Source organism: Panicum hallii, chromosome 9 (assembly GCF_002211085.1).
Source record: "Panicum hallii strain FIL2 chromosome 9, PHallii_v3.1, whole genome shotgun sequence".
NCBI classification, from domain to species: domain Eukaryota; kingdom Viridiplantae; phylum Streptophyta; class Magnoliopsida; order Poales; family Poaceae; genus Panicum; species Panicum hallii.
The window spans coordinates 49,230,076-49,243,228 of NC_038050.1; the positions used below are offsets into that span (position 1 = coordinate 49,230,076).

Genomic DNA, 13,153 nt, shown 5'->3' on the forward strand with positions numbered 1-13,153 from the left:
GGTTATTGGAATCGAGACAATTGAACTTCAACTTCCAAACTATATGGAAGGTCTGAACTTTGGCCTGACACCACCCACCTGTTTGGCATGACACCGGCATGCTCACCCATCTTTGCGATTAATCATACATGTATTCGGGCTTTTTGTTTAGGGTCGTTAAGCCTGTCAACTTATCCAGAAAATAAAGGAGAACTAACATTTGTTACACACATATTAGTTTAGAATAATGTATTTCCACATGTCCCCTATATTTTATTGGATGTAGGAGTTTGAGCACATTAAAGCTTTTGGGATTCTACACCAGGAGAGGGCGAATAAAATTTTGAGTAAATTCCTTGTATGCCACTGAAAATTTAACCATCACTATGTGCCATCAAAAATTAAGCCATCCCCTCAATGCCACTAAAAAATGTAATCTCATTCCTTATATGCCACCGCCATTATCTCTATCTAAAAATAGTGTAACATCATTATCTTTCAGCATTTTTCCGATTGTACCCCTCTCCAAACCTTATCCATATCAGTCTCCTCCAATTTTCCCCAACCTTATCCATCTCCCACCGTCGAGCGGCCCCAAAATCCCGGCGTCGATCCCCATCGGATCCCACACGGTCGGACGGTCCCGTTGCGGCTGCCGCTTGCACGAGTTCCGCTCGGGCCCCCCTGGCCGTCAGCTCGCCAAGAGCTGCTCGAGCGGAGGGCTCCTGGTTGCCGCTGCTAGCGTGGCCGCGCGCGAGCCAGGGTGCCTGGCCGCTGTGCACTCGCATGGCCATGCTTGAGCAGTATGTGTGTCGCCTGGATGTCGCTAGCTCGCGTGGCTGTGCTCGAGGAGCACGCGGGCCCGCCTAGCCACCGTGCATGCTAGCTGCTTGGGGAGCATGGGTGGCTCGCGTGGCTATGCTCGAGCAGCACGCTGGCTGCTGGGGGAGCAAGCCCGCCTAGCTACCGCATGCAAGTCCCGCGCCGATTCCCGCGTCGAATCCCAAGTTGCACAAGATTCGGCTAAGTACGAGGGACGGGCACGCCAACAAGAACCTGGACAGTTCTTGGCTTCCTGCATGGTGAGTTCTTCATCTATTCTTCTTTTTTTCTACGCTAGATTATAAGAACTGTAACTAGGAATATTAGACAATTAGTTTTGATGGGCTGTTCATTAACAGGATGGACCCTAAGTCAAGTTACTTGCTGGAAATTAGACTCAGTTACAATCCCAAAAAGCGTAGGAAGGACATTTCATACTTTAGCTTCAGCAAGGTTGTGGATTCTTCACTATGCAATTTCAAGGACCCCGTCGAAGAAATTGTTAATCAGTACTTGTTAGAAATATGCCCTAGAGGTAATAATAGAGATGATCATATTTTGTTGTATCCATGATGTATTATGTGTTCATTAAGTATCCATGAAAAGCAACTTGTATTGATTGGCAATTATGTGAATTGTTTGTGAGACTCTTTACTTGTATGGTTATTCTAAAGTTGTTCCTAGTTGGAGTTCATGCATGAACACACATGAATATTAGACTAGCACATGTATTAGTTGATGATAGACATGGAGATGTCAAACTAATAATGTGGGCGCATGTATGACATGAGGCTGGACCGATCCAATTCGAGAAATAGTGATTTCTCATTACACAATGTGTACGTTGTGTCCTTAGACCTGAGATTGTCGCATGTACTCAAGATGTGAACCGACCTACTTAAGAGCCATCAAACGCTACACCGTAACTGGATAGTTATAAAAGTGGTTCTCGGGTTTGTCAACAAGCATGCTGTGAGATATGATCAGTCAAGATGGGATTTGCCCCTCTCTGCTTGAGAGAGATATCTCTGAGCCCCTTGAGTGATCGGATCAAGAAATGCATGGCCGTGCTAGGGTTAAGTATTAACCAAGGATTCCGGATCACGGCATCAAGAAAGAGATGTCAGCTTGGAGCTAGACCAAATATCATGAGGCAAAGGGAATTGTATATGAGATTGTGATGGCTCGTCTGATATGATCTTTGCGCGCGCATAGGAGTTGACACGTCTTGCTAGAGGCCGCTGTCAACTATTGGCTGAGTAGGAGTACTCGCGCCATGTCTGTTCGCGCGTGAGCCCATAGGGTCACGCACTTAAGGGGCTGGAAGCCTAATGAGGATATGATCCCAATTAGACTGGGTTTAGGTGCACTAATGGACATCAGTTAGAAAGCCTATTAGTGGGAACCTATAAAAGAAGGGGTGGGGCACATGGAGGTGCTAACCCTAATTCCACGACTGCTGGCAGCCGCCTGTTCCCACGCCTGCGCCCACGGTTGCCCTCGTGGACCTAGCAGTCTGGAGTGCAAGGCTTCTTCCCCCTACGTGTGGATACCTTGAAGGTGCTGCATCTGCTGCATGTGGATGAGCTGCACGTGAGGAGGTTTTGTAACTGCACTGCCGGCGACCAACTGCACTACCCCGACGCGCTATAGAAGTTCCGCACCCGCGCATCTAGTGGTAATTCCGTGATCTATAACAGCGGTTTTCCTGGTTTATGCGGTGGAAATTTTTATTTATCGCTAGCGTAGCCCACCTCATATCCCTTCAGTGGTATCAAAGCCTGTAGCTGCTTCATTATAGGTTTGGATGTATGCGTATGGAGATATGCGTGGATGTAGATGAAACCCTAATCCTGTTTCGTGGCCTCGCTATGATGGTCGTGTAATGACATACTCCTACTGGTCGGGTATCCGCCATCGGAGTTAAGTGATACACGTAAACCCAGTCAAAGCAGGCGGAGATCAATGAGATTGGTCAAATCAAAACCCAAGACGAATCATCAGATGCTATGATGCGTGGGGTGGTAGATTGTATTTGCTACTGGATTGGGGAAGTTGCAGAAACATGCTATTCGGTAAAACAGCCATAACTTTTGCATATGAACTCGGATTGAGGCGAATTTTATATGAAAATTCATGTACAAAAAATTTTACACATGAAATTCAACCCTTTCAGCATTTTTTCTGAAATTAGATTTCCCAAAAATGACTTGGAAAATGGAGTTTCAGGCATTCAAAGTTTAGATGCTGTTGCGCCTAACTTGTTTTTGCGGGATCATGTGTGATCGGTATGGCCCTTATATGTATGTGATGCATGTATGTAATTTTCACGATCTGCATGTCGTGAGTAATGCAATACGGTAGGAGCCAAATGTATTGCCAATTTATATAATGGCCTATGTGCCAACCTGTGATGATCCGATCCGACAATGTATCTAGATTTCGGTAGTTATAGTTCTTGGAGGACTCATCACTTGGAGGATGGTGCACATGGAACATGGAGATGGAGATCATCATGGTGGATAGACTCTATGGAGATGGAGATCACCATGTGAATATGGGCCATACTAATTCACAACTATGTGTTTGCCATTCTTATCATTTTACTTCTACATGCGATAATGTGTTTTCTGCATACGGTAGAAGTAGACCGATCAATCCCTCGCAATGTTTAAGTTTGAATGCCCTCCCAACTAAACCTTGCTCCATCGCGTGTCTTGTACAATTAGTGGTGGGTCTATGAAATTAGGGTGCCACTAGTGTTCCTTGACTTGATGAGTTTGTATCGGATACTTACAGGCATAAAGGGTTGGTAAGCTTAAACAAGGTCATCTTAACAGCTAAGGACCTTGGGGCATAAAGGTTGGGAGCCGAGACATAGAAATGTCACCCAACAACAAGAGTCATATGTGATATGATTAGCAAAGAGTTGCTTACCGATCTACCTATCTTCTAGCGGTGATGCTAAAGCTCACTAGTTGACTTGATAGTTGTGGGTCTTGAATCACTAAGTATAAATGGAGGGATATTGATTTTAGTGGGAGTAAATTCTATTAAATGTTTAATGTGATTTACTCTATCATGGATACATTTGTCTTAGTATTTTGCATTATTATTCTGCTATAGATCAATGGCACCCAGCACCACCACATCTTTTATTTTGCGTTCGATCCTTGAGAAGGATAAGTTGAATGGGACTAACTATACAGATTGGATCCATAACCTGAGAATTGTTCTCAGAGCTGAGAAAAAGAAAGATGTTCTGGATGCCCATTACCAAAAGAGCCTGCTGATGATGCAACTGCTGCTGTCAAGAATGCTTATAAGAAAGCATGCGACAACAATCTTGAAGTGAGTTGCCTTATGCTCGCTTGCATGGAACCCGAGCTGCAGATGCAGTTTGAGACAAACCGTGAGGCACATGATATGATCGTGGTGCTTCAGGACACGTTCCAGACACAAGCCAGGACTGAAAGGTTCAATGTGTCCAAGGCCTTCGTTGAGAGCAAGCTGGCAGAGGGCGCAGCAGTGGGGCCGCATGTGATCAAGATGGTTGGTTACATGCAGAGGTTGGAGAAGCTGGGCTTCCCACTCGACTAAGAGTTGGCCACTGATTTAATTCTTGCGCCTTTACCTCCGAGCTATGGGAAATTCATCTCGAACTACCACATGCACAGGGCTGAAAAGGGCTTGAATGAGCTATGTGGCATGCTCAAGATAGTAGAAAGTGACATCAAGAAGAGCACGGGTGGCGGTCATGTGATGGCGGTCCAGAACAAGCCTAACTTTGAGAAGAAGGGTACTTCTTGGAAGACGAAGGGCAAGGCTAAGGTTGAGAACCCCAAGCTGAACCAAGATCCTAAGGCTAAAACTGGACCAACTGCTAACACTGACTGCTTTCACTGTCATGAAAAGGGTCACTGGAAGAGAAACTGCAAGACGTACCTAGCTTCTTTGAAGGACCGCGGAAGTAAGAGTACTTCCACATCAGGTACCCTTACTGTTTATGTTATGGATATTTTGATTGTTGATTCTTTTGTCAATTCTTGGGTATTTGATACCGGATCGGTTGCTCACATTTGCCATTCGATGCAGGGGCTGACAAGAAGTAGAAGTGTGGCAAGAGGAGCAGTTGTTTTCCAGAGAGAGCATCGGATTTGCTGGAACTCATACATACTGATGTGTGCAGACCAATGGGCACGACAGCTAGAGGAGGATTCCAATACTTCATAACTTTCACTGATTTGAGTAGATATGTCTATGTCTATTTGATGAAGCATAAGTCTGAAACCTTTGAAAAGTTCAAGGAATTTCATAATGAGATTGAAAATCAAAGTGGCAAGAAAATTAAGGCCTTGCGATCTGATTGAGGAGGCGAGTATTTGAGTCATGAGTTTAGCAATCATCTGAAGAATTGCAGAATTGTTCCACAACTCATGCCGCCTGGAACACCTGAGAGAAACGGTGTGTTCGAGCGATGTAATCGAACCTTGTTGGACATGGTTCGGTCGATGATGAGCCAGTCGGACCTACCGTTATCGTTTTGGGATTACGCTCTAGAAACGACAGCTTTCACACTAAATAGGGTACCGTCTAAATCCGTAGTTAAGACTCCCAGCTTGTCTTTTCTGAAAATTTGGGGATGTGAAGTTTTGTCAAGCGACTTCAGTCGGATAAGCTAACTCCAAGATTGGATAAGTGCATATTCGTGGGATATCCAAAGGAAACTTTAGGGTATTACTTCTACAACCAATCAGAGGGCAAAGTGTTTCTTGCTCGGAATGGTGTTTTCTTAGAGAAAGAGTTTATCAAGAAGGAGAAAAGTGGACAGAAGGTATTGACAGACTTGGGCCCCCGAGGCTGTGCACATAGCATACATTTCCTAGGATAAGGGATGGGACATGGCCCATGCCCTACATCTACTGTAACTACTCGTAGCGTAGTAAGACTACTCATATGGTAGTAAAACCAGTCGGAGACGATAGGAAACTACCAGAAAAGTACTCAGGTAGGACTCCTGGGCTCGTATCTGACTAGAACTTCCATGTAACCGTGTCCCCCCAGACTATATAAGGGCGGACAGGGACCCCCTCCAAACAGGAGATCACCTGATCACCACCTAAGGCAATACAAACCACACAGGATGTAGGGTATTATGCTCTCGGCGGCCCAAACCTGTCTAAACTTTGTGTTCCTTGCACCTTCGAGTTTCTGATCTCGGTGACACCCTACCTACAAACTCACCACCTCGGGGGTATCCCTCAGTGGGCGTGGTGGTAAAACATCGACAGCTGGTGCACCAGGTAGGGGTGTTTATTGAGCATCCACTAGAGAACTTGATGGCATCCTTCAACTTCACCAGCGCCATGCTCGATGAGGGCCAGCTTTTGTATTCGGCTCCTGGATCTGCGTTGCCAACAGCTTGGGTGGCTTCAATAGCCACCTAGTCAACTCTGGGAAGTCGGAGGCCTCTACATCAACTCGACACAGCGACATTGATGAGTTCATCATCAACCTCGACGAGTTGCTACTCCCCGATCTGGTCCTGCAGATCGAAAAGATGTCCGTTTTCGATGTGACTTCCACTCGTGCTGCACCAAAACTAGTCCGATAAGACTCAAACCGATCTACGGGGACCACACAATCTAAGTCCCTCTCCGACTTGGAGGGGGACTTAGATCTACTGCTCAAGCTCAAGGATGTGGGAGCCACCGCTTGTCGGGGGGGGGGGCCCGTTTTTGACAACTATTCGGACTCCAACAAAGAGTAGTCATCATTTAGTACTACACCTTCAAGCCAGAGCCGAGGAGGACTCAGAGATGAGGGAGCCACCGCTCGTCGGGGGCCTCCCACTCTTGACAACCACTCGCAACCCGATGACCACCCCGAATCATTTTTGGGCAATCATCTGGGTTTAACCATAACATCTACACCGCAAGGTTGTTTCGTGAACTAGAAGGGCTTAGAGCCCTTTGAACTACTCGACTACGACTTTCGCCTTATGGCCTTCACATAGGAACTGCCCTTCCAGGAGGGCAAACCTCTCTCTCCCATCGTGGAAGAGGGAGATGGTAGCACAGAGCTACACGAGTATAGCCATATAGCTGACAACTCATCGGATCGTCAAGTCTACATGGCCTCCCTTTGCAACGCGGATGATGACGAGCCAGGTCTCGAGTACGACGACGAACAACTCGCGGACGTGTCAGCCAATGAGCCTACGGCAGATGCCATCCAGGATGAGAATGAGGAGCACCGAAGGGTCAAGCAGTTGAAGAACGCCAAGCGCGCCCAGCGCAGGCGGAACGTGGAAAATTGCCTCGCAATCCAGTGTACCAAAGGAACCTCAACAACGCTTTTGCAGCAGCTGCGGATCGGGAATATCGTACACTGATTGGCGCCATTGCAGAAACAGCACTCCTAGCCCAACAACTACCACCCAACCTCCAGCTACAAAGGCTACAATATCTAACCCAGCACGCGCTCGTGCAACTCGATGGACAACATCCAGTGTCTTCCACTCGGAACTTGCCCTCGAAGTCTAAGCGCCATGGTGACACTGCGCTGATTAGTCGCACACCTGGAGGAGGCCCCGAGAACCGGAGGAACAACAGTCGCTAGTGCAACGAGGGCCACCAGTCCGCGCGTGGCAACACTGAACAAGAAGTACAACAATCTACTCGCCAACCTTGCAACCAGCGTGGCTCAAGGCCTCAAGGCCAAGCTCCACCCGAGGCCAGCCTTCACGACACTCGCACGATCGATCTCAGGCAGAAGATCAATGATGGCCGTGACGCGCGGCGCATCATTGAGGCAAGGAGAAGGGACCGTCCTGAAAGGTACCACGACGACGACGACAATGACCGCTTCCCCGCCTTCACCTCCAACGTCGCTGAAAAATCCTATCCTAAGAATTTTTAACCAGTCGGAATCCCCAAGTATGACGGCAAGCAGGACCCACGCCAGGGATCTGACGCTAGTCCGTTACCATCGAGGTTTCAGGGGGATCCAACTCCACCAAAGCACTCTACTTCCCGGTAGCTTTGGAATCTGCGCCCCTCACTTGGCTTGAAAGCCTCAAGCCAAACTCCATCGACTCCTGGGAGGACCTCAAGCGGGCCTTCATCGACAATTTCCAGGGATTCATGATCAGAGCAGGCACTCGCCATGATCTATCCTAGGTTAAGCAGGTGATGAATGAAACCTTGAGGTTCTACACCTGGTGTTTCTTTGAGATGCGTGCCACCATCGCCAACATCGCCGACGAGGACGTCATCTGCTGCTTGCAGAATGGACTCTTCTCAAAGCACATGTACCACAACTTCAGACACAACCGCCCGACTACTGCTGTGGAGCTACGTGACATGATGGCACAGTGGGCTGACCAGGAGGACGAGGAGAACGACTACTTCCCAAGTGAAACAGCGATAAGTAGGGCAACAGCAACAGCCACTTCGATAAGGGCCAGCGGAACCACTCGGGGAACCCTCGAAAGTGCAAGCCAGACCAAGAAGTCATGGCTATTGAGCGCAATCCACGTGGCAAGAAATCTGGGAACAATGACACGCAGTTTGAGAAAGTTCTGCACAAACAATGCCCGATGCACCTGAAGTCACGACATACGCTCTTTGAGTGCATTAGCCTCTGCAAGTCACACAACGCTCCACCCCTTCCCCAAGCCGGAAAGCGAAAGGACCAGGATGACGATGACTAGGGTAACAAGTCGAGGGCTTAAGATTTCTAGGACCCGAAGAACATCATCAACGTCATCTTCGACGGAGACCGTGGATTCCCCTCCAAGCACGCATAGAAGTTGACCCTGCGCGAAATCCTCTCTGTAGAGCCTGCCACGCAAAAGCCTCTGAGATACAGCAAGGTCCCAACCTCCTTCTCCAGGAATGATCAATGGGCCACCTTCTCCGAGCTAGAAAAATTCCCGCTCGTCCTAGATCCTATTGTGACGGGCTCACAGCTGACCCGAGTACTTACCGATGGCAGGAGCGGCCTCAACCTACTCTTCGCGAGTACTTTGAAGAAGATGGGTCTGGACATCTCCAAGATGCTCACCCCTAGCAGAGCTCCGTTCTATGGCATCATCCTAGGAAATGAGGCTATAGCACTCGGCTCAGTGGTCCTACCAGTTACCTTTGGGATGAAGGAAAACTACCGCACGAAGTACATTAAGTTTGAGATGGCTGACTTTGAGTTGTCATACCATACCATCCTCGGCAGACCAGCACTAGCTAAGTTCATGGTCGTGCCCCACTACATCTACCTACTACTCAAGATGCAAGGCAAGACAGGCATACTCACGTTAAAGAAGTCGTACGATTGCGACCAGAAGGTGATCAAGTACGCCGCGACCTCACGCGTGCCAGAGCCTTCTGCAAAAGTACTCGCGGCCGCGCAAAAGCTCACCGACTTAGAGATGGAGATCTCCAGCTAGAGGCCTAGCTAGTCGAGGGTCAAACCCAACCCCAGCAATGTCGGCATCAAGGCCATCTAGCTGCAAGAAGGTGACCCATCCAAGACTGCTTTGATCGGGGATGGCTTGAATGACAGATAGGAAAGTGCGCTCATCAGCTTCCTTTGGGCTAACTGAGACATATTCGCGTGAAAACAAGTGGATATGCCAGGTGTGCCCAAGGAGTTGATCGAACATTGCCTAAAAGTTTATCCTAAAGCCACTCCGAAGAAGCAACGACTACGACGCTTCGCTCCTGACAAGAGGGAGGCCATCAAGAAGGAGCTAGCAAAACTACTCGCGGCTGCTTTTCTTAAAGAAGTATACCACACCTGAGTGGTTAGCTAACCCTGTACTAGTCTTGAACAAGAATAATAATGAATGTAGAATGTGTATGGATTATACTGATCTCAACAAACATTGCCCGAAGGATCCCTTCGCGCTCCCACACATCGACCAGGTGATCGACTCTATGGCTGGTTGCGTCCTGCTCTCCTTCGTTGACTACTACTTGGGTTACCACCAGATTGCTCTCAAGGAAGAAGATCAGATAAAAATGGCGTTCATCACCCCTTTTGGAGCATATGCATACACAACAATGACCTTCGGGTTGAAGAATGCAGGAGCCACCTATCAGCGGGCCATCCAACTATGCCTTGCTGATCAGCTACATCTCAACATTGACGCATATGTGGACGACGTGGTCATCAAGACCAGATCCCACGACGAGTTCATCCCTGATCTCGAGGAAACCTTCAATAGCTTACGCAAGTTTTGATGGAAGCTTAACCCAACCAAGTGCGTCTTCGGCGTGCCACAAGGAAAACTACTCGATTTCATCATTAGTCATCGAGGAATTGAAGCAAACCCAAAGAAGATCACTACCATCACAGCCATGGATACTCCACGGATGATTAAGGATGTCCAGAAGCTCATAGGCTGCATGGCAGCCTTGAACAGATTTATCTCCCGACTTGTAGAATGGGGATTACCCTTCTTCAAACTGCTCAAGCACCAGGACAAGTTCCAGTGGACTGAGGAGGCAAAGCAGGCGCTGCAAGATCTCAAGCATCATTTGCAGTCGCTCCCCATCCTGACGGCTTCCCAACCAGGCGAGAACCTGCTACTCTGCATCGCCGCAACTACTCACGTCGTCAGTACGGCAATCATGGTGGAGCGCCAGGAGAAAACCCATGCTTTCTATGTGCAGCAGCCAGTCTACTTCATCAGTGAAGTCCTTTCTGAATCCAAGGTTCGTTACCCGACAATTCAGAAACTACTATACGGCATACTCATCACTTCCATGAAGCTTCACCATTATTTCGACGCATACAACATCTCAGTGGTCACACATTTCCCATTGGTGAATATCCTCCATAATCGGAATGCCACAGGGTGCATCTCCAAGTGGGCAGTGGAATTGGGGTCTCTCACCCTCGACTTCAAGCCCCGGACGGCCATCAAGTTGCAGGCACTAGTCGATTTCATGACAGAGTGGTGAGAAAACCAAATGGAGGCCCCAGCTAACCAGCCAGAGCATTGGGTCATGTACTTCGATATCTCACTCAAGCTCGGTGGTGGTGGCACGGGAGTACTTTTCATTAGTCCGAGAGGAGAACAACTCAAGTATGTGTTCCAAATTTTACTTGAGGTCTCTAACAAAGAAGTCGACTATGAGGCGCTATTGCACGGGCTACGCCTGGCAGTCTCTCTGGGCATCAAGCAACTTTTTGTCTATGGTGACTCCTTGTTGGTGGTCCAACAAGTCAACAAAGAGTGGGACATCAATAAGGACACCATGGACGCGTATGTCGCGGAGATACGCAAGCTCAAGAATAAGTTCTCGAGGCTGGAAATCCATCATGTGATTCATGACAACAATGTGGGAGCAGATGTGCTCTTGAAACTAAGTTCGGATCAAGCTAACATCGCACCGGGAGTTTTCATTCATGAGTTGGATCACCCTTCCATCAAGACACCAGATTCAAGTTCCATTGCTCAGAGTCCAAAGGAACCCGACCGAGAGATCTTGATGATCGAGGTCGACTGGCGGGTGACCTTCATCGACTACATCCAGGAGCACAAACTACACACCGGCATCGACCCAAAAAGCGATGAGGCTACACGCATCTTAAGGCGCAGTAAAGGGTACGTTCTAGTTGGGGATAACTTGTACAAGTGTGGATCAGCGTCAGGCATACTCATAAAGTGTGTCCGCATAGAGGAGGGCAGAGAAATACTCCAAGAGATTCACGAAGACATGTACGAGAACCACGCTGCTCCTCGCACACTAGTCGGCAAGGCTTTTAGATCTGGTTTCTACTGGTCGACTGCTTTGGCAGATGATGAAGCACTTGTTCGCCGGTGCACAAACTGCCAGTTCTTCAGCAAACAGCACCATGTCCCAGCTCACAACCTCATCACCATACCACCTTCATGACCGTTTGCATGCTGGGGTTTGGACATGATAGGTCCTCTGACCACTGCGCTGGTTGGTTTTACTCACGTGTTGATGGCCATCGACAAGTTTACCAAATGGATTGAGTACAAGCCAATCACAACGCTTTCTGCAGATCGAGTGGTTAGCTTCATCTGCAACATCTTGCACCATTTTGGCTTCCCCAACACCACCATCACGGACCTGGGATCCAATTTCCACACACATCAATTTTGGAATTTCTGTGAACGCAGTTCCATTGAGGTCAAGTACGTTTTAGTGGCTCACCCGTAGGCCAACGGCTAGGTTGAGCGCGCCAACGGCTTTATTCTCGATGGTTTGAAGAAAAGACTCTATGACGAGAATAGAAAAAAGGATGGCAATTGGATCGATGAGAGATCGTTGGTAATCTGGGGGCTTCGCACACAACCAAGCAAAACCACAGGACAGTCACCTTTCTTCCTCGTATACGGGTCTGAAGCTTTATTACCGGCTGACGTCATATCGAAGTCTCCTCGACTGGAGATATATGAAGAAGGCAAGGCTGATAGTGCAGGACATCTCGAACTTGATTCAGCTAAGGAAATCAGATGTAACGTCTTGCTCCAATCGGCCCGCTACTTACAAGAAGTCCGTCGTTGCCATGACCGGAACATCCAACGACGCTCTTTCAATGTTGGAGATATTGTTCTGCGATGAATCCAGGATGAAACCGGGCTGCACAAGCTTAACACGCGATGGGAGGAGCCTTTCATCATGAACAAGGTTATAGGACCAAGGTTGTATCGCTTACTGTACCCTAATGGCCAGGAGGTTCCTAATTCCTGGAATATCGAGCATCCACGCCGTTTTCATCCTTAGCCAACCAAGACATCTTCTATGGGTGTCTGGAGATCAAAAACTTCCAGTACAACTCCATTTTACTGGTTTACGATTGGTATTACGCGCAAGTTTTCTGAAGGGGCCTCGCTCCCATACTTTCCGTAACAGATTACTAGTTTCCGACTAGTATCCTATGTTACTGAAGGGGCCTCACTCTCATACTTCCGGTAATAGATTACTAGTTTCCGACTAGTATCCTATGGTACTGAAGGAGCCTCACTCTCATACTTCCGGTAATAGATTACTAGTTTCCGACTAGTATCCTATGGTACTGAAGGGGCCTCGCTCCCATACTTCTAGTACAACTCCGTTTTACTGGTTTACGACTGGTATTACACGCAAGTTTGCTGAAGGGGCCTCGCTCCCATACTTCTAGTAACAGATTACTAGTTTCCAACTAGTATCCTATGTTACTAAAGGGGCCTCGCTCCCATACTTATAGTACGACTCCATTTTACTATTTTACAGCTGGTATTACGCGCAAGTTTGCTGAAGGAGCCTCGCTCCCATACTTCTAATAACAGATTACAGTTTCTGACTAGTATGTTATGTTACTCAATGGGTCTCGT

At 48.0% G+C, this 13,153-nt stretch overlaps 1 long non-coding RNA gene across 2 annotated transcripts; it reads left to right on the top strand.

Moving 5' to 3' along the window:
- The first annotated feature begins 493 nt into the window (after nucleotides 1-493).
- Nucleotides 494-5,128, top strand: LOC112875085. Of its 2 annotated transcripts, XR_003225111.1 has the most exons (4): nucleotides 496-1,061; nucleotides 1,161-4,632; nucleotides 4,717-4,792; nucleotides 4,897-5,128. It is a non-coding gene; the product is annotated as an uncharacterized LOC112875085 (long non-coding RNA). The 2 variants fall into 2 exon arrangements; XR_003225110.1 differs by having other exon boundaries at nucleotides 494-1,061; nucleotides 1,161-4,792.
- The last annotated feature ends 8,025 nt before the right edge of the window (nucleotides 5,129-13,153 follow it).